The sequence below is a fragment of the Catharus ustulatus genome, chromosome Z (genome assembly GCF_009819885.2).
Source record: "Catharus ustulatus isolate bCatUst1 chromosome Z, bCatUst1.pri.v2, whole genome shotgun sequence".
Lineage (NCBI taxonomy): Eukaryota > Metazoa > Chordata > Aves > Passeriformes > Turdidae > Catharus > Catharus ustulatus.
This window is the reverse complement of record NC_046262.2, coordinates 58,597,972-58,614,125: the sequence shown is the minus strand read 5'-3', so window position 1 is coordinate 58,614,125 and position 16,154 is coordinate 58,597,972.

Below are 16,154 nucleotides of genomic sequence, written 5' to 3'. Positions count from 1 at the left end.
CCGGGTGCCCTTCCCGTGCCACGGGCCCCTGCACTCCTGCCCGCCCCCGGCACTGGCTGGCGCGGCTCGCGGCTCCTGGCTACCACCGCGTGGCCGTGGGTCCCGGCTTCCCCTGCCCGGCAGCTGCAGCTGCTACGGGTCCAGGCACTCCCGCCTGGTGGTGGCTGGCGCAGCTCGGCTTCTTGTTCCCCCCATGCTCGGGCCGGGGCCGGAGGCAGCTCCCTCCCTCCCTGTATGGCGGCCGAGGCCGGGGCCAGCAGCAGCTCCCTCCCTCCCCAGGCAGTTCCTGCTGGCTGCGGCCGCCCTCTCCTGCCCCCACTCGCGACTTGGCACTCCCGCGGCACCGCTCCCCCATTGTGGCTTGCGCTTCCAGGTTGGCAAATTTCACAACTTTATCCATTATATAAGGCACACCTGACTATAAGGCACACTTCCGGGTTCGGGGGAAAATTTTAGTCAAAAGGGTGCGCCTTATAGTCGTGGAATTACTGTACTTACTCCTATAGCTGAATACAGCTCAGTTAAATGTAGCTGTACTGGGGAAAAAAATTAAAAAATCTTTTTAACACTGTACAAAATTAGCTAACAGTGACTAACAAAAGGTTTATCATGGAAATGTCTTGCTTGCAAGAAAGAGAAGAAGCTTGCTTTTAGTTGCATCAGTACTGGTCTGAACTGCTTTTACAAAGAGAACCACTGCATACTGCTTTATAAAAATCTTTTCAGCTACAGTCCCATTTCAGCTGCTTTTTCTTCACACTGTGATATCACAGTAAAACTCTACAGAGCTGTTGGCATAAGAATGGTAATAAAAATCTATTGATTCCTGTTCACTATCACAAAATATGTGCTGAAAAAGAACAAGTTAACTGTTCCTGAAGAACACATGTTCACTAGTAGAAAATTGTGGAAGAGGTCTGTAATCACACCATATCAATCACCTGAAGAGAAGGGAAATGCACTGTTATAAAAAGGAAGGAGTCAGATTATTTGCTTTCTTAGACAATGTTTAGAATCTCAGTGTGGGTGGAGAGAAGGGAATTCTGGCTCTTAGAAGAAAGCAATTCAGCTTCCAGCGAGCTATAAGGAAGAACAAATTGCACTAAAAGAAGTTTAAGGTCATTCTAATGATTTTCACTTCCCTTTTTGAAGTGAAAGCAATTAAGTCAGTATGGCTTTGCTGAAAAGCAGATCACAACTCATTAATTTGGTGGCCTTCTACCATGGAGTTACAACAATTATGGATAAAGGAAGAGTGATTGACGTCATCTATCTTGGACTTGTACAAAGCTTTTTACACTCTTCCACATGACATTGCTGTCTGTAAGCTGGAGTTGATGAATGTAACACTTGGTGGATAAGGAATTGGCTGGATGCTTGCATTCAAAGAGTTGTGATCACTGGCTTCATGTCTAAGTGGGGACCAGTGATGAGTAGTGTTCCTCAGGGATGGTCTTTATTGGTGATACAGCCAGTGCACTCTCAGAAAGTTTGCTGATGGCACCGAGCTGTGTGGTGCAGTCAACATGCTGGAGAGAAAGGGATGCCATCCAGAGGGACCTGGACAGACTTGAGAGAGGGGCCTATGCAAATGTCATAAACTTCAGCAAGGCCAGGTGCAAGATTCTGCAATACCAAAGACAAACACAGACAGGACCAAGAATGGATTGAAAACAGGCCTGAGGAGAAGGACTTGAGGTATATGAGAGGCGGACATCACCCAGTAATGTGTGCTGGCAGTCTGTAAAGCCAATTGTATCCTGGGCTGCATCCAAAGCAGTGTGGGCAGCAGAGGAGGGAGGGGATTCTGCCCCTCTGCTCTGCTCTGGTGAGACTCCATCTGAAGCCCTGCATCCAGCTGTGGGTCCTCAGCATAAGGGCATTGACCAATTGGAATGAGCCCAGAGGAGAACTGTGACAATAAGCAGGGGCTGGAGCACCTCTCCTACAAGGACAGACTGAGAGGGGTTGGGATTTTTCAACCTGGAGATGAGAAAGCTTCAGGGAGAAATTATAGCACCATTCAGTACCTAAAGGGCCTACAAAAAGGCTGGAGAAAGACTTTTTACAAGGGCTTGTTACAGGACAGGAATGAATGGCTTCAAGTTTAAAGAGGGTAATCTTAGGCTAGATATTTTGAAGAAATTCTTTACTGTGAGCATGGGAGGCACAGGAACAGAGTAGTTGTGCATGCTGCATCCCTGCTAGTATTTTATCTAATCCAGGCTGGGTGGGGCTGTGAGCAATCTGATCTCATGGAAATTGTTCCTCCTCATGGTAGGGATGCTGGAACTAGATAGTGTTTAAGGTCTCTTCCAACCCAAAACATTCCATGATTCTATGTGTCTAGAAATACTAAGAAAACTCACCATCAGTTTGTTTGCACATGTGGAACTGAGGTGTTCTGAAGAGTTTAGTTGTGAACCTGTGGGCTTCAGTTTTCTGGGGTTCTTGTAAGCAGCTTCTTTACACCACAGGTGGAAAACAGAGGAGCTTGGACATAGCCAAACACAGTGGACAGACAGCTGAACTTCAGAACCCAAATCTCAATAAAAGATTATGCAAAAACTAAAGTGTAGCTTAGGGAAGGTGTACAGAAACTTGAAATCGGAGAGATCCCAGATTAGACCCTGGAAGGTGACGCTGACTGAGGATTCAGGAGTGCAGAGCCTTATCAGCAAAGTGGTGAAAGGCTGTTTTGGAACCTGTGTTGCCAGGTTCTATCGCAGGCCATCGTTGACAAGTCTCAGCTCACAGCTAGAATGACCTTTGGGACTGCACAGTGTCTGATGAAAATAACTGCACAGACAAAGGCAGCTTTTCCTTGTAATAAACCCACTGAAGCCAGTGGATACAGATTCTCTTTGGCTTAATGAGAAGTAATATTTTATAATCTTCTGGTGGCAGTTAAGTAACAAAAAAAAAAAAAAAAAAAACTGGTTTACCAGCTTCTCCTGGGCTTGGTTGTGTTGTGTTTTGTCCCTTTGTTTCAGATTAGTTTTAGCACACGTTATGTCTGGTTCTAGACTGATTTTTTTCAATCCAATCACATACAGAAACCACAGTTTTGTATCATCTTTTTGTGTAAGGTTTTGATTTTAACCAGCTTAATTACTAATATTTCTGTGAAGATGTTTTATTCAGTCCTGATCCTGTGTATTTGAATATGCTTATCTTTTATTTCTCATGCTCCAATAAATATTTGTTCGTCAATAATACTCATAAACCTAAGTCATTGCTCCAAGCATTAGCATCACAGCTTTCTTCATTCACTGCATTTCACTGTGCTTATTATTAACTGGCTTCCTTTGTCAAAAATAAATCATGTTGTTTATTTTTTACAGTCCTACTGGTATTTGATATTATTTCACTGTAGTGAGGTTGTCCTTATATTTATTCTAAAAAACAAGGTTTCTTAATTTGTTTGGAATTCCTCTTCTCCTGAATTTTTAATTGATATTTATTCAAGTGGCTTGGCTTATGTCCTTGTTTTGGAATGTTTTATTTCTTTATTTTATTTTGTGTTTGCTTGTTTTGTTTGTGGGTTTGTTGCTTTGGGTTTTTAAAATTTTTCTGTTTTATTACTTTTTTAAAAATAATGTTCAGATAAGTGCTTCAGACAGCTTAGAACATATTCTAACAATTTTTCTTTGACCTGTTCATTAGAATACCACATAGATCAGAAGATAGTAATTCTGATTGCTGGCACATTTCCTGTCTTTTCCCTTTGATCTACAAAATGACTGCTCTATAAGATGGCCTCTCAGGCAATTCTTTATAAAGAAAATGTGCCTTTCCCCAGAGAGATTTCTGCATGGATCAGAAGGCTGAAGTTGTTGGCCTCACCCAGTGGAAGTGTTCACAGCCAGAATTTTCTCTGGAACTGTGGCTGGAAGAGTTGACAGCTGTGTGGATGCAGCAAACATTTGGTTGCTCAAGCAGTGCTTTGGCTATCACTAGGGTGAACTTTGTCTAGTATTAACAAGAACATTTCTTCCTTTAGAGACACCACTCCTGGCGAGCCATTGTTAACCTTCTGCAATGGTGCTGCATGGTGCTTCAAATGGCTGTGGGCATTTCACACACAGCATTATGTGTCTGTGTGTGTGGAGGGGTGGATGTTTTTCTGTGTGGTAACTTGTTCTAACTTTTTTTTCTAGGAAAAAATGAAACTGGTAGAGGCACAGTTTCCTTCTCTGCCAGATGCTCTACCTCACTAAGGTAATCAGCTTTATTTGCTCAGCTTTGCGTGCTCAGAATAAAATTAGGCTATTTGTTTAAGTGACAAATGTCAGAATAAATCCTATACTGGCCTGTACTTAGCTGAATGCAGTTACTAATTGAGTCGCTGGTTGATTTACACAACAATAGGATTACATAGGATGCCTTTTCATCATGGAGTATTGCTCCTAATTTTTACTGCATGAGCAGGACATATGTTGATACATAAAAATAAGAAAGATCTAATACTCAGAATGTGCAGGAGTGCTACAAAGGAGTAATTCCACTTGGAAAAAAGTTGTATACTAGTTTACTTATCCTGCAGCCTTTCCTTGTCCACGTATTTTTATTCTCATTCTCATTGTTTGGAAGACCAAGTTTAAGACAAACACAAATACATTTGTACATATGTAATGCACAGCACCAAGCAAAAGTTTATCTTTCTCCTCACTGAGTTTGATGGCTTGTTCAAGTTTGTGGTGCTCTTGCACTCTAGTTTGCATTTCAATGAGGAATTCTCAATGACTTTCAGGACTGGATCTTAATAGGGCTGAATGATGTGGTAGCTAGCAAAGAGGGGTTTTCCTTTTACAATGTTCCATTTGAAGCAGTATAAGCAGTATAAGCAACAGAAAACTCCAATACTCCAATTACCTGATTCCTGCTGTTTTATATAGAGTAATAAGGCTTTGAAAAAAATGTATCAGCTGAACCAAGAAATGCAGAATGAAAGTCTTAGCAGCAACATCTTGAGAGGAAATATAGAAAGAACTTGCACTCTGCTATTTGCACAGTGAGTCTGGCATTATCAGTGCAAATCTGCAGAAATACAGGGAGATACGGGAAAAGCCAAAATTAAAGACTGCATTTCTGTAGGAGCTAAGCCTCTAGCCACAAGTATTCTTGTTCATGGATGATTAACTGTTATGAACAAGTTCATAAGTTTTTAGCTTTTCATGTTAAGCTTTTCCCTGTTCTGGTTGTTAACTGATGTTATTTGTTAAATGTTAAATTGTTGCCCCCCCCCATTTTGCCTCAGCCCCCACCCTGTCTCACCTCTGTGTTTCTTCTTCCCTCCATCGAGTGCTGCTGCTGCTGCTTCCCTGAAAATGGCGCCTGGAGGAGGGTGACATCAGGGACCCACATGCAAATGAGGGGAGTGCAAGGGGACACAGGGACATTTTCCGGACATAACACCCCTTAGGACAACGAGCCCAAATGACACCTGGAGCTAAAACCAGTGATCTCAGGCTGGAAAAGTGATGTGGACCATCCCGAGCTGCTCGGATTTACCACCATGATGTAAGAGGTGCCCCACCAACATGACACCCTGGACCACGAGCAGACTTGGTTTTTCCAGGGATTCCCGACGAGGACAGAAGACCCAGCTCTGCCTGCGAGGACACAGCTGCACTCCTACTCCTCCGGGCCGTCATCGGGAGCAGCGGCGGCGTGCGCATCCCCGCGGACCGCCCCCCCCACCCCCCCAAGCTGATCTCACTAATAAAGGCCTTTTCAAAGGAGCAGGTCTCCTGGCCCATTTACTTCATTAACTTAGAATTGTTCTGGTTTACTACAAACATTTGTATTTAGTGAGTGACTCAGTATTGAGTTGTAAATTGTAAAGGATTGATTTTCCCTCTGCTGCTTAAGGATTTAAGAGCTACATGGGAAAATTCCAGCCCACTTGATGCTTGTGGCAACTTGTTCAGTCACAGACTGAAGGATAATCCTTAGATGTCTGTTTTCACTGGCTATTAATTCAAGTGACTAGCACACAGACAGAGACAGGCGGTAGCGGACAGACTGTGAAGTTGCTGAACAGTGCTATATTTATCTCTGTGTATTGCTTCAGTATATGAGACTATGTGTCGTGGTTCATAGGGATGCCCTACACAAAGATGACCCATCTATGATCATTTCCTAGGTAATTGTAGAGGCTGTGTGAGACAGGGTTGTGTTGGTCGTTTAGGAAACATGCAGAAGTAAGTGGTAAGCAAGTTCCGTGGGCAGGTTGACTACCTGAACAAAAGATGCGCTAATTTATATTAATTTATATTCCTAGCAGGGTAAGGACCAAAAGTTCCAGTGATATTCAGAAAGTGAAACAGAACATGGACCCTGAGCAGCTTTGAAATAAGGGAGCTGTGGTTAAGCTGAAACATTGCCTGCTGCCATTTGCATCCCTGTTGGAAAGAAGTCACGTTAGCTAATGTGCAATTACTATGTGCAATTATATGCAGTACAAGGCCCAGTATATTGAAGGTAAACTGTGTGGGCTCAGGTTCAGCAGTTGCTGTGCAAGCAGGAAAGGAATAGTCTCTGGCCCTCTAGAGAACATGTGAGGCAGGTAATTCCCTGTAGGAACCCTCTCAACAATCCAAGCTTAGGAAACAGGAATTACAGTTGTTAGTGAATATCTGAACATATTTGAAAGCTGAGATAATTTATTTCTTATCATTTCCAGAGAGAAATATCACAAGGAAGATTTTAAAATAAATAATCAGTGTTTTAATGCAGGTAATTGAGAACAGCTGTTGGAAACATCCACCTTAAGGTAATGACTGCCTTCACCCCTCATTAGAATATGTGTAATGTGTCTTTACATAAACTCTCATAGCTACTGTTGGTGTTTCAGTGGAAACCAACCTATTTGTATACCTCTACAAGTAGTGCCTGTTCTTTGCTTTCTCGTTTTTTGCTTTTTGTTCAGTCTGGTGCTCATGGCAGAGATCCTAGATACTGCTGCCACCTGAACACAGCAGCCACGGACCCATGCTAATGTGGCAACAAAGGGAGAGAATTAATCCTACACTAAAATCAAGGTTGATGAGAGTAGGTCTGTCTGAGTTCAGGAGGCCGGGGGTTTTATATTATATTGATTTGATTGATTATGAAAGACTCCTCAACCCCAGTGCCTGTGAACACCTGCAGTAACAGATCTGCTACAGACAAGACGCCCAGTCAGTCATGGATGATAAGCCCAGTGGCAGACATACTTGGAATGATGGGTTAAGCAGCTCTCCTGTCCAGAGGTCTCTTAAAGGGCTACTTCAAGGGCTCTCTTCTTTTCTGAAACACCACAATGAGATTATCTGTGTGGTTTTTTTTAAAAAAATGTGACAGAGTAATGCTTTGATTCAATGCATGACCTGTGTGGCAATAAATCTCTCCAACTACCATTAATGTTATTTTTCATCAGAAGGGCAGTGGTGTGGCAGACAGGAGCAATTTCCCTGTTAGTTTCCTCTTTTAGAAAAATCTTCCCTTTGGAACATGCCTCCTGTAGTAGTGATTGCCAAAAAAGTCACAGCCTGCAGTGTCTTTCCTGCACTCTTTTTCATAGTCCTTTCTTCACTGCATTAACCCTGTCTTCCACTGAAAATCTTTTAACATCTGAATTACCTTTTCTCACCCTCACCCTTTAGCAAAGTGCAAAGAGACTAACTAATCCACATTTATTTCTATTAACATACACCCTTACCAAGGGTGAATAAACCCTATGGAAGTCCAAAAATAACACAAAATGGTGCAAAGATACTACATTTCCATCTTCTCCACTGGGGCCAAACACACCTGCAGAGAGAAGGAATAACTGGGACTCAGCTACAAGTTTCTGTTCTGTAGCTCAGCTCTCAGGTGAAGCTTTAGCTTTTTATGTATAACTCTTCATATAGTGCTATCTACAGTTATATTTCAGGAGGACTATAGTCAATGAAACCAGAATGTAATTCTCAGTCAGGTTTCAAAAACATTTGATAGATATAGCAGTATTTCTTCTATGTGACACTTTACAGATTATTTGCATTGTTCCTTCTTCTCCAACTCACAGTTAAAACTGTATGCTAACTGTAAAATACTAATTATTTTTGTAAAGGAGATGAGCTAAAGTTTTATATGGTAGTTAATAGGTAGGTATCTCTGGTTCTGATGCTGGAAATGCTGCACAGAATACATTTTGTTTCCAGTATCTCTGCTTAGCAACTTGTAACTTACTATACCATCACTGCAGAAATAAACCACTTGTTAGCAAAAGAAACAGCATGTAATACATAAAGTTTCTCTTTGGTTCTAGCTTTTAATTTGACTTTGTCTTCTTTTAAGTAAATGATTTGTAACATCTTCATTTTCAAACCTTTATTCTTCATAACACATATTCTAATTGTGCTTCTCACCATACTTCAGATTTATTAACCCCATGGAATGATTAATTAATTCCGTATCATGGTACCTATCTTTTCTACTACTGTGAAAGGTACATTGTTGCATTTTTATTATCAATTTCTAATAATTAGAAACTTTGATTTGCAAGTTATCAACCATACAGAGAACCTTTAATGAAGCAAATACGCACTTGCTCTCTGTGTTTAGGATGCACAGAAAGTGTCATTATAACTTGGTTTTCTAGATTTCAACACAGAAGTCAGTCTTAATCCTCTGACCAAGGAACGAGGGAGGAGAACATTGTACCCTCCTTCTTGCATATGTGCCTGAAGACCAAAGATGCAGCAACTCTGATAGCATTACATTGACATTCATTTCAAGATGTAGGCAAAGGAGATGTTCTGTTGCTTTTTATAAAGCAGACCCTAATTATAAATGTTAGTGGAATGTTTTGAAGAGAAGTAGCCTTCCCTCACCCCTTCACTCCCTCACTTGGTTCTCTGACATAGCTGACAGTTATGCTTTTTGAGGAACAGATGGGGTAAAGTAGGAAACTGGAATTCTAAGTATTACAGCAATTTGCTATAGCACTACACTTGCAAGAGTCACTCTTTTATAACAAGTAGGAATGACACAAAAGATCTGCAGTGTGAAGCTGAGATTAGGCTATATATTCTGTCCGTGTACCAGAGGCTCCTGAGGACAGCTGTGGGACAGCTTGTGCTCCACCTGTTTCCATAAGTAAACAACCTTGCAGGTGATACAGGTTGCAGTAACCAGAATGGAGTCAATTGTGGCCAAGAGCCAGCTTTGCTAATGCAGTTTTTATTCCACAGAAATTTCTTGCTATACATTTAAATCAAAATCATTCTGCTATGCAGCACATTTTTTACAGTCCATTTGCCCAGTGGAACTACAATATTGTTACAAAAGAGCCTGAGAGAGTTGCATAGGGAATGGCAAATGGCAATGTTTTTTCAAAATGCAACCAAAGAATATTCTACATATGAATTTAGAAAACCTGTATAAAGTTGTCAAATTTCTAAGTCTGATAGTATCTTATCCTACTACAATTCCTTGAGCCAAACAATTCTGTCTTACTGGTAAAATGTTTCTTATAATCTTGAAAAGAGGAACTCTCAGCTTTATGAGTGTCTGTGAGATGTTTGAAACACTGGAAGAAAAGTTGCACTTAAATGCTAGCAGGATTAGACACTATGGAAGTAGTCTTCAGTGACTTGTACAACCTGGACTTCCCTTATTTACTCTGTCAAAACAGGAAATCATAATCTTCATCACAGAATGATGGAATGGTTTATGTTGTAAAAGGCTTTAAAGGCAGTGCAGCCCCATTGCCATGCAGGGATTGTGGCCTGGACTCACTCCAGCCACTCCTTTTTTTGAATATCCCAGAGCTGGATACAGGGTTCCAGGTGGTCCCACCAGAGCAGAGCAGAGGGGCAGAATCCCCTCCCTCCCTTGCTGCCCACACTGCTTTGGATGCAGTCCAGGAAATATCTTGCTTTCTGGGCTGAAATGCAAATTGTTGGGTCATGTCAAACTTCTCAGCCACCAACACTCCCAAGTCCTTCTCCTAAGCTCTCAATTTATTCTCTGCCCAGCCTGTGTTTGTCTTTGGGACTGCCCCAACCCAGATGCAGCACCTTGCACTTAGCCTTGTTCAGCTTCATGAGGTTTGCATAAGCTCACCTCTCAAACCTGTCAAGGTCCTTCTGGAAGGCATTCCCTCCTCCTGCATGCTGACTGCACCACACAGCTCGGTGTCATTGGCAAACTTGCTGAGACTTAATCCCACTCTCTAGGGCACCAACAAGGATGTTCAAAGACCGCTGGTTCCAGCACCAATCCCTGAAAAATGCCACTCAATCTTTTAGTATGAAATAGTTTTGTATGATTCTTTCCCTACAGGTTTCATGGGTTTAGTCTATTAAAAACAAGAGGCAAAACCGAAACATCAGTATAGCTTGCTTAAAAGTTTCTCTTGGCTTCAGCCAATACATGCTGAATGAATGTAACAAGATTTTACCAAAAAGAATACATATCTTACATATTCACTACTGCTTTATCAAAGTCATACCCTTTAGCTCTTGAATGTATGATTTGTCTCCTGGCTTCAAATTAATAATAAAGTCTCCCACTAGTTTGTGTTTTTTTTTAAATAAGAGAAGGCTTTCCTTTTTCTACTGATCAGTAAGAAAAAAGGAAGAGACTTTGATGTTCTCTCCTTGGAATTGTTGCAGTATTTTCAGCTTAAGCCTTCTGACCTGATTAATAAGTGTTCAAGTCAAGAACGATTAAACTTCTCTCATAACTTAAAAACAGTTCTCTATATTTGGTCCTTCTGAGATTCTTCTCTTATCTTCAAGGTCAGGTAAAAACATGAAGGGTTTAGAAATATGCTCTATCTGTGAGATAGGTCAAGATGACCTTGTGTTCCACCCCCCCACCACCCAAAAGAAAAGTTAATGTCTTTCTTCTTCATTTTAGCTCAGGCTGAGAAGAAAACACCACAAAGTGCATACAGCAGCTTTAAAACTGATGGATGTTACTTAATTTTCAAGCTGTTTCAAATATCTTTTACTTCTTTCTCTGATGAGTTTTAATAATCAGTATTTTTGCAGGATGCTATTGCTCCAGACTGACGTTCTCAACCAGAACAGATTACAGATTACCTTACAGATTTTTTTTTTTGTTTTGAATTTCATGCCTACTGGCAAGGTCTGCTAGTTTTCTGCTAAGAAATCAGGAAGGATCTCTTCCACAGATTAATTCTCTGCTGCTGCATTGTCCTCATTATGTTAGCTGTTAAGGGAACATTTCCTTGTTGTAGCAGTACACACATGTTAAGATCTTTCAGGTATCTTCTACGTGTCTTGGAGTGGCATCCCCAACCTGCATGTGCACTTTGTTTCTCTTTTTCTCTTCTGTGTTTTTGGGTTTTTATGTGTTGTCGTTGGTTTGGTGGGTTTTTTTTTTGGTTGGTTTTTTGTTTTGTTTGGCTTTTCGTTTTGTTGGTGGGTTTTTTTTGGTTAGGGTTTTTTTTTTTTTGGGGGGGGGTGTTTTGGTTTCATTTTTTTTGGTTTTTTCTTGGGTTTTTGTGATTTTTTACTTTATCCAAGTGATAACAAGTGATATTTTACTTCCTGTTGTAGGTAAAACCCCTCTAGGTCTGACATGGTGTTTTAAGACGACTGCTTTACAACCACGACATTATGATGTCCTTGCTGCCTAGAGTACATTTAGGCAATATGGTGATTGTTTTCACTGGCTGCTGGGTGAAGTCAGCGGAAATCCCTGCACAGTGGGGTTTTACCTCGGAGTGTCCTGCTTCCCGAAGTACTCCGGCGGCCGCCTCATCCTCACTTCTCACGCACCCCCGTGTGGCCAAATCCTGCGTCGTTCCTGACTGCTCCCGGTTTTCTGAAGCACAGCAGCGGGAACAGAATCGTCTGGCTAGCTAGCCATCGTGCCTTCCTTCACAGAGTCACGGGATATTCTGAGTTGGAAAGGATCCACAAGGATCAGCAAGTCCAGCTCTTAAATGACTGGGCACACAACTTTAGCACCTGCTCCAGCCGATGATTCCAGCCCTCCCCCAGCTTCCATACATCTTCCAGAGCAGCAGTTCCCTCCTCAAAGGAAACTAAAAAAAAACCTGCAAAGATCTTTGGGAAAAAAAAAAAAAATTCAACAGCAACCATCGCTCACCACACGTGCTTCATTTTTTCCGGCTGGTGGCGAGACTCATAGGTTTTATAAACTTCATTGACTTGCACAGTATGACTGAATTGGAAGAATATGAAAAAGAGGGGCTTGCCTTAAGCACTGAAGTCATGCTTTAAAAAGAAAACCCAGACAAGTAGCCCTTAAAGAGACACTGATTTAAAAGTTCCCTAGAGAAGACAGAAAATCCTTATCAAAGGTGAATTACTAACTCATTTGGCAAGGGAAGCTATTTCATGTGAAGGTAGTCTTGTGCACTTTATTTGCAAGCACAATGGTCTTTCCACACCTCACCATGCCACACCATACCCATAACCATTACCATGCCATAGCACACAGCACCACACCATGTATTCTTCACTCATGCCTTTAAGACGAAAACTGCTTGAATGACAGTAAAAGCTCTAATGAGGTTAAACGCAGTTTCCATTTTACAGCTCTTTAGCCTTCTATCAGTTTCTGAAGCTTTCACACATTGCTACTAAACTTCATTTCTCTCCATCATCAATTCCCTTCAACCAACTCAGATTTTTGACTATGGAATGTATAGAAAGATGCTTCCATTGCAGCAAGATCACAGAAATCCTTTTTTAAGGATTCAAAAATTTTTGGAATCAATAATTTCCACCTTGCAGTGGAAAATGTGGGTCCTAACCAGATAATGAATTCTGACAGAATTCTGGTTTTTAGCAGTCCTTATCCTAACTCAGGATATTTGCTATTCCACATTTTTGTTTGCACAGTAATAATCAGAGGACACGTGCAATTAAGCCAGCTGTTTATGAGGAAAAAAATAACTGAGCTTGACACTAATCATCCCAGTGTAATATAATATCTGAGTCAGCTGCATGGGTAAATGAGGCACCGTGGGCACTGCTGTAGGTTAGAGGTCTTTGGGAGAAACACACCCAGCTCAACATCAGAGGAAATTCTCAAGGGAAGGAGATAGCAAGGAGATGTTTCTAGAAGGACAGATGACATCCTACAGACAGAAATCTTAATAGCTTAATTTGTCCATTTGAGTAAATTCTTACATGACTAGTTGTAAAGACTTTGCCAACTTCAGACAAATCAGAGCCACAAACTGAAGAAGAAACTTTAAATAATGTAGCAGTGTTGGCGTTGAAGGCATTTACCTTCATTGGGTACTTTCTGTTCTGCACAAAGATCCACGCTTGCCCAGCTTTACATATCCAGCTTCCATTACTTATTTCCTACTGTTATGGAACAAAATATAAGTGTCTTTCTCTATTGTTTTTGTTTTGCTATTTTGTTTAGATTTTGCTGTGTTTTGTGGGTTTGTGGTTTTGGTTGTTTTTTGTTTGTGGCTTGAGATTTAGTTGCTTTGGTATGGTTTCGTTTTGTTCTTGGTTTTTGTTGTTTGTGTGTTGGTGGGTTTTTTTGTTTTTGTTTTTTGTTTTTTGGGTTTTTTTATTTTAACAAAGTTGCACAATTCATATGGGTTACCTTGAAGAAAAAAGACATAATTTCCCTGGTTGCATTTCCCATTCTGGCTCATAGCAGGACCACAGTCTTTTACCAGCACAGCTGAACTAAGGTACCCTGGTTGGAAAACACAGGAGGAGACAAGAAATGCTTCAGCTGACAATAGAGGGGATTTTTTTTCCTGTTTGTAGTTTGCCTGTCATCTTAAACATGCAGGAGTAGAGATCTTAAATAGAAAAATCAAGGAGTGCAGACCTGGCAGATAAGAACATCAACCCTATCTCTAAGTGCCCCTCTTTTGTTTCATTTGCTCTGTATCGGTCAGAAGATCCCAGATCATGTTCTCCTGGACAATCTTCTCAGCTCCACAGGTGACTTTTTCCAAGCCGACAAATAAAACTTTCCATCATGGAAAGGTCCTCATAAAGCCCTGAGCAAAACTGCAGGGGCACCTGATAGTGGTGCTTTGTGCTGCCTTCTCTAAGCCTCCTCATGTTTTTCCCCCTGCCCAACAAGATGTGCCATTTAGGGCTGCACAATATGCATTTGCCTGTGTCTGAAGTAGGTTACCCGCTCTGTGAGAGCCATGTTGTGGGCGCACATGCAGAACACTGGTGGTCACAGACAGCGAGAAGTAGCTGGTAACAATACAAGCCTAGACTAATTTGGCTAGACTTTGATGTGATTAACCAGATAATGCATAACTAGATCAAAGTTAATCTCCTATCAGATAACTTAAAAAATATTTGAGCTGGCAGATTTTTACTTCTTCCTCTATTCTGAACCCTGACATAAGTTAAGGATAATCAAATACTCTGGACTTTCCAGGAAAGCCTGAAGTATGGTGTGTAGGCAAAAAAGGGAAAAAAGACAATCTTAGAGCACATGCAGTGCTAATGCTGGTGCAAAATGTGAAACCAATACAAGGCCACAAGCAAGGGAATAGAGATGAGTTATTTGAGTAATGAGTAAAGCTAGATTTCAAACATTCTTGTTATTAAATAAATAGAATTCTGACTAAATAGGACCATAGCTTTGAGAGTTTCCCTAAGTTGGAACAGATGCAAATGCTTGATATGGTAACAGTCTCGCGCCTGCACATATATCACTGCTAAAAAGAAATCCTAAAAAGAAACACTACTATGAATCCTGGTAAATTAAATGTGCTAGTAGATAAATTACTGTATTCATGAAACTATCTCAGTTTTCCCATTTTGGTAACAGATATAAAACTTCACTATATGCAGTATAAGTCACTAATATTTTCATCCTTGTGAGCTGAAAATGTGATCTTGCTGTGTTAAACAGACTGTTTGTGAGGGAGTGGTAGCAAATAATGCTGTGTAGAAATAACTGTTCCCCAGAAGATGCTCTTAAGGTAGATGCTAGGCTGTTTAGAACATTAGTAGAAGAAATGTATTGCCATTTGCAAACTCCAGTTCTAAAAAAACCTGCAATCTTCTATAATTCAGTTCAAAGTCCTGATACTGAACAAAAAAAGTGTTGTGCCAGGCACTTGATATCATAATTTCCTTCCACTAAATGATCTTTGCCACAATAATCGTAGAGGGGCTAATGTGAGCCACTAAAAGCACTTGTACTACCCTGGAGTGGCTCTAGAAGTGTAGTGGAAGTGAATAGACTTCCCTCATCTCCAGAGTACCTGGAAGCCTGTGCCATACATTCACTGTGCCTGGTGTAACGCCTCTTAAATTAGTAGCAATGTTTCCAATTAAATGAGCTTGTGTAAGTTTATACCATAAACAAAAAGGCTTCTCAGATGGAAGAGAAAAAGTGAAGTTTTTCTTCCTTCCTGAAAACAGTACACTCCAGGGACAGTTTGTTCAATGGCAAGATGATAGGAAGATTCAGCCAAAACCTAGCATTTCCCAAAGACATATTCCTAAACACCAGACAGGTAATGAAGATTTTCCCATGAGAGTTAATGAAACTGAGTTAGCGGAAGCATGTAAACACATACATTATACACTACTCAAAGGATAGGGTCAGAGACACCTGCAAGCATGTTGGGACTGCCCCATGGAGGACACATGGTGTTTTCAGAGCCGATCGCTGGCCTCAAAGACCATCTCAGTGTCTCCAGGACACTCTGGGCCCAGCTGACAGGGCTCACCGGGATCTTGCTCACCACCTTCTTCCTGAGGCTGCGTTTCCCTGAGCCCTCCATGGGGAGCAGCCAGCCCAGCCCAGCTGAGCACAGAGCAGCGGAGGCAGCGGGCAGCCTCGCGCAACTGGAAAGGACCATGGGCACAATACCAACATTAAAGGAGCAGTTCCTGGGAGAGAAGGGCGCTCCACGTTCTCCTGCAAGCAGCTGCGGGGTCAGGAGCTAGCTCCAGATGGATGCTGCATTTGGGAGAGTAGAGGGCTGTCGTCTGCAGCATAGAGAGCAGAGCACTAGATTTCTTAACAGCAGCCAGCAGCATGTATGCATTATCACCATCACTTGAGATGTCTGGTCTCCTCCAGAGACTCTGGTTTCCAGTGCTGGATCATCTTTCCCTCCAATCCCATGCACAACCTGTGCTTCCATGTCCTGGTATATGCCAGCACTCCTG